This window comes from Saccopteryx bilineata, chromosome 8, assembly GCF_036850765.1.
Source record: "Saccopteryx bilineata isolate mSacBil1 chromosome 8, mSacBil1_pri_phased_curated, whole genome shotgun sequence".
NCBI lineage: Eukaryota > Metazoa > Chordata > Mammalia > Chiroptera > Emballonuridae > Saccopteryx > Saccopteryx bilineata.
In genome coordinates, this window is record NC_089497.1 from 98,949,971 (window position 1) to 98,956,093 (window position 6,123).

Consider the following 6,123-nt stretch of genomic DNA (forward strand, 5'->3'; position numbering starts at 1 on the left):
ATTGATACTTGTGAGTTCCCTATTGCCATTTTATATCTTGCTTTCTGTTAGTTTTGTGTCTTGTTTGATCCTTCTCTTTCGTTTTTCTATCTTTTGTTTTTATTTGGTTGTATTCCATACATCTTTCCTCTGTTGCTATCTTTTTTATCTCATGTGCTTCTGTGGTGGTTTTTTCAATGGTGGTTACCTTTGAGTAATGAAAAGGGTCCCTACCCTGTTCATTGTAGCGAACTATTTTGTGAGTACTTTTGCACTTCATCGTCCTTTGCTACTGTTAATCTCCATCTTCTCCCCCTCTTTCTTTTTGTTGTTGTCACAGTTTAAATTTGGTTTTATTGTGTTCTTCTTGGAGCTTTTACTTGTGGCTCTGTTTTTTTTTGTTCTTTGTATCTGATTGGAGAACCCCCTTTAGTAATTCCTGGAGTGGGGGTTTTCTGATGATAAATTCCCTCATCTTTTCTGTATCTGTGAATGTTTTTATTTCTCCTTCATATTTGAAGGATAGCTTTGATGGGTATAGTATTCGTGGCTGAAAGTTCCTCTCTTTCACGACTTTAAATATTGGGGTCCACTCTCTTCTAGCTTGTAGAGTTTCTGCTGAGAAATCTGATGATAATCTAATGGGCCTTCCTTTATATGTTGTATTCTTCTTTCCCCTGGCTGCCTTGAGAATTTTTTCTTTGCTGTTGGTTTGTGTCAATTTCATTATGATATGCCTTGGAGTAGGTTTGTTGGGGTTAAGAAAACTCGGAGTTCTGTTTGCTTCTTGAACTTGAGGCTTTAGTTCTTTCCACAGGCTTGGGAAGTTCTCATCTATTATTTGTTTGAGTATGTTCTCCATTCCATTTTCTCTCTCTTCTCCCTCTGATATACCCATTATTCTTATGTTACTCTTTTTGATGGAGTCAGATAATTCTTGTAGGGCTATCTCATTTTTTTTAATTTTTGAGTCTCTTTCTTCTTCTCTCTGTTGTGCCTCAAATTGCTTGTCTTCTATTTCACTAATCCTCTCTTCTATCTGACCTGTTCTATTAGCTAAGCTTGTTACTTCGTTTTTCAGCTCGTGAATTGAGTTTTTCATTTCTGTTTGATTTGTTTTTATAGTTTCAATTTCCTTGGACATATATTCTTTGTGTTCACTGAGTTGTTTTCTGAGCTCCCTAAATTGCCTTTCTGTGTTTTCTTGTATATCTCGGAGGATTTTTAGGATTTCTATCTTGAATTCTCTGTCATTTAGCTCCAAGGTTTCCAATATATTAAATTTTTTCTCCATAGATTTTTCCTCATCTAGCTGTGTTACCTCTCTTTCTTTTGTATCCATGATATTCGATTTTCTCTTCCTTAATGGCATCTGAGGGTGGTTTTGTTGATAGTATTAATGAGATTTAATAAAGAATAAAAAGTTAAAAAAATAAAAAATATAAAAAATCGAAAAAAGTTGTTTTTTTAAAAAAATTAATAATGAAATAAAGTAAAATAAAATAAAATAAAAATTTTTAAAAAAAGGAAATTATTCCCCCCCTCCTTTTTTCCTCTCCTCTCCTCTCCCTCTTTCTTGAGAAAATCTTGTGGTGGACTGTGAGTTATAACAAACAATGCCTGTGATGGAGGGCCTGAATTGGGGAAAAGTAATAAAGGGGCAAAAAAGAAAAAAAGAAAAAAAAAAGGAAAAAAAAAAAAAGAAAAAAAAAGAGCGTATGGACCCACAAAAAGCAAATAAGGAAAAAATTTGGGTCAAGAATAAAATGATTTGCTTTTAAGTGTTGGTTGTCTAAGAGTTATGATGAGAGGAATAAGAGGAAAATGGAAAAATGGGGGGACAAATTAAAAACTTACTATTGTATTTAGTGGAACAAGAACTAGATAATATGGAGAGCCAGGGATGGGAGCACTGCTAGTGAGTTAAAAAGGTGAAGTAAAAACCCCCCAAAATGCCACAAACATAGGTTTGAGTCCCAGATAAGATAATTTGTTTGTTATTGAGGTTTGAATGAGAGGAGATGTAAAGGAGAAAGGAAGAAACTAATATAGAGGGAGAAAAGAAAGAGAGAGAGAGAAAAAAAAGAGGGAACCACTAAAAAAGAAAAAAGAAAAGAGAGAGAGAGAGTTAAGGGTTTTGGAGTGCAACCCTCATAGAGAGAAAGGAAGAGAAGAGAAAAGATAATGTGAGATGTAACACTTATGGGTAGTGTAGTTCAAGGAGAGGAGAGAGTAAGACCGGTAGAGAGTTAATCGGCCAAATTGGAGGAGGAAAAAAAAGTATCAAGAATGAAGATAAGAGAAACAAATGAACAAATATAATAAAATGGGATAGGTTATAAAGTCTGCAGATTATTCTTGATTTTGAGAGGTTATCTTCTTGCTTTTTTTTTTCTCTCCCTCTTCCTGGTCGGTGACTCTGTACCCCGGGTTCTGCCCCTTTGGCATGCTCAGGTAGAGGTTTGCAGTTGATAAGTCTCTATGGCAATGTCATGTATTGTGCTTTAGTCTCGTGGGAGTCGAGGCTCATTAGCATTTATAGGCTCTGACAGTGAGAGAGTCCGTGTTCCTGGAGCCTTTCTCCTAGTCTTTCCTTCCTCAATTAGTAGCCTGATAATCCAGCTATGGGGTTGCTGCTGCCTCTGCCTGGATAGTAAGAGGCTCAAAGAGCTGGCAACTCCCCACTCTATTTCCACTCAGCACAGGGCTCTGGGTAAGGCTCAGTCAGTCAGAGCTGCTAGCATAATCAGGCGGGCTTTCCGCCCACTCAAAGACCACTGGCTCGGCCACTCTGTCCGGTAACACAAGCGGGCGCCCACTTCTGGGGGGCGCTTGGAGGAAACTCTCACTCACTGTCTGCGACCAGGGTATCCAGCCAGCAGTCTCACGCTCTGAGTGAAACCCCCAACCGCAGGGAAAAGTTGCAGCGTTGGAATTGAGTCTCGCTCTGTCCCCGTGCGCGGCTTTTGCAAGGCGCTGGGGCGGCTCGAGATTCCGCTTTGGCCCACACAAAGGCCCCTGACTCTGCCCCTCTGTGCGATAACACGGGCGCGCACTGCCGAGGCACTCGGAGGAATCACTCACTCCTTATCTGCGCGCGCAAACGAGGATATGAGGCCGGCCGTGGTTCCCTCTGAGTGAAACACCCTCCAGCACGGAAAATCTCCACCGTTGGAATTAGTTCTCACTCCCTCCCATGCGTGGCTTTCCCAGGGTGCTGGGGCTGCCCAGAGACTCTGTCCTCGGCCCACAGAAAGGCCTCTGACCCTGCCTCTCTGTGGGGCAACACGGGCACCCACTCTCGGGGCCTAGGAAGAAATTCTCGCCCACTAACTGCGCACCGACCAGGAGACCGGGTAAAATGGCCGCTCCGCTTGTCTTTCTTTGTTTGGGTTTGGCGCGAGTGTTAGCTTGTATTGCCCGGGTTGCCACAGGATCAGATTTTCCTTGGCTTGGATCTCCGTGCCACAGCCTGGTTCGGCCGTTTGTGCTGCGGCGGCCTGGATCTATTCACCCCCTTTGCCCGCCTCAGTTTCTATATTCACAGTTACCAGAGAAAGCCGTCCTGTTTAGGTTAGTGAGGAAGGCAGAGCATTTCTTACTCCCGATTTCCTTCAGGGTTTGGTTATATATTTAGCCAATTTTTCACTCAATCATACCTTTGGGTGTATTGCGAAGCATCTGGAAGCTCCAAGTATAGGTTTTTCTGTTTCTGGTTGAAGATCTTGTTGAGTTTTGGGGGAGATTTATCGGTATCGCTTCCTACCCCGCCATTACTCTCTGTTCCACTTTTGATATTCTGGTCAGTCCTTTAAATCACAGTTGGCATTCTGCATTTTATCCTGCCTTAGACATATTAAATACTAGATCTGAGTCTGAGTTTGTGACTTAATATGTACAGAGAAGTCCCAAGACCTGTCTGACTTTCTTTTTCTTTTTTTAGTGGAGGAGAGGGTGGGGGGAATAGACAGGAAAGAAGAGAGATGAGAAGCATCAACTTGTAGTTGCAACACTTTAGTCGTTCATTGCTTTCTCATATGTGCTTTGACTGGGGAGCTTCAGCTGAGCCAGTGACCCCCTTGTTCAAGCCAGCAGTCTTGGGCTTCATGCCAGCAACCTTTGGGCTCAAGACAATGACTGTGGGGTCATGTTTATGATCCCACGCTCAAGCCAGAGACCCCACGCTCAAGCTTGTGAGTCCATGCTCAAGCTGGCGACCTCGGGGTTTTGAACCTGGGTCCTCAGCATCCCAGATCAATGCTCTATCTATTGTGCCACTGCCTAGTCAGGCTGCATCTTGGATAGTCTTTTGAACAGCCTTCTGAGTAATTTGAAGACCCTGTAAGTACTGGAAGCTGGGACACTCAGGGACAGACCCCCCAGGGGCCTGCTGATGCGCTCTATGACCTGCTGCCTGCTGGGTGACAGCAAGCAGCCAAAGGCATGCTGGGAGTTGGTGGGGCACTACCAGAAGTCTTGGGTGCCCGTGTACCCACTGGCATTCTGCGGCGCTGTGAGCTGTGGGGTGTAAACGGCTGGGCACCAAGGTACCAGGCCAGCAGCTACTATATCCAGAAGGGCATGAAGCATGCCCAGAAGAGCAGCACAATGCCCAGGATGAGGTGCAGCACTCTGGGGTTGGGCCGCATCTGTGGAAAGGAGGCCTGCTGCGACAGTCAATAGGCCCCAGGCCAGGTGCGTTTAGAGCAGCCCAACGACCACGCCAGCCCCTACTATGCTGGTCCCAAAGAGCAGTGTTGAGTAGGCACGGTAGGTGCTCTGGCTCCAGGCTAGCAGGCAGAGGCCCTTGTGTTCCCTGTGGACCAGCCAGATAGCCAGCCTTATGGTTAGCACCAGCAGCCACGTGCCAAGCACCAGGACCTTGCGGTAGTCCTTGGAGCACTGTGCTGTGTGGTGTCCAGCGGTCTCAGCACTGCCGCATAGCACTCACTGCTCATGACAGTCAGGGTGAAGATGCTGGCATGCATGGTCAGGAAGTCCAGGCTAAAGAGGACACGGCAACCCATGTCTCCGAAGTGCCACTCCCTAGTGTTATAGGTGGTCACAATGGAAGGGATGATGAGCAGGTAGAGCAGGTTGGGCAGCACCAGGTTGACAGCATAGATGTACATGGAGGCTGAGATGTGAAGGAAGTGGCACACGACTACCAGCATGTACACGTTGCCCGCCACACCCACCACACCCATGACAAAGAGCACTGCCCCAATGGCACCCGAGGCCACCAGGTCTTCCAGGGAGATGGGTTCTGTCAGGCTGGCCCATGAGCTGTTGAGTGATGTGTTGGGGCACCTGGATGGTTTGGGCACAGGGCTGCCTGTCATAGCTAGCAAAAGGGACCTGCTTGCAGGCTCTGGGCTCAGAGCCATCTCTACTGCCTCACGCTGGACTTGAGGCTGGGGTGTGCTGCGACAGGGGCATCTGTGGGTGACAAGCTTGTCCTCGGTCACAGCACAGCAGATCGAGCTCCTGCAACTGCACTGCTGCAAAGGCTTTGCCTTGCCCTGTACTGAGCAAACAAAAGAGGGCCGAGCTCTGTATGACCAGGTCACAGCCACTCGCTCAACTGCCAGTTAAGAATGCGCGGAGGCCTCGTGCCGGCGCCAGATATTAATAACCCAGGGAGCAGGTGCCAGGAAAGGGGGCGCTAAGGGACACACCAGGAGGAGCCCATGCCAGATTGAAGGGAAGACGGTACTATAGGTGCTGGAGGGTCAAGAGGGGGTGCACCTCTCCCTAAGGAGGGCTTCTTGTTTACTGGTTTCAAAAACAAATTTGGTTAAAGTTTCTTTTATGATTTGGTTCATGTGTCCTACCTACCCTGAACTTTGGGGCTGTAGGCACAATGTAATTTCCAATTAATATTGAGTGCCTTTCCCACTAGCCATGAGACCTTGGATACAAATGCAGGCCCATGATTAGAATGGGCAAGCTAAATCTGGAAAGAATTTCATATAGCAATTTTTAACAACTGTTATTGTGGTCTTATTTCTAGTAAGAAAAGCTTCTTCCTACTTGTCAATTACTTTAGTAAAATGCATTTCTAAATGTTTACCTGGGAAAGTTCCTCTCTCCCCGATTCTCTTTATAATTTCTTTACTTTGCTTAGTATTTAATTGGGTACAG

General features: G+C 45.6%; 1 pseudogene; it reads right to left on the bottom strand.

Moving 5' to 3' along the window:
- Nucleotides 1–4,379: 4,379 nt before the first annotated feature.
- On the bottom strand, nt 4,380–5,366 carry LOC136311730 (urotensin-2 receptor-like; annotated as a pseudogene).
- Nucleotides 5,367–6,123: the final 757 nt, after the last annotated feature.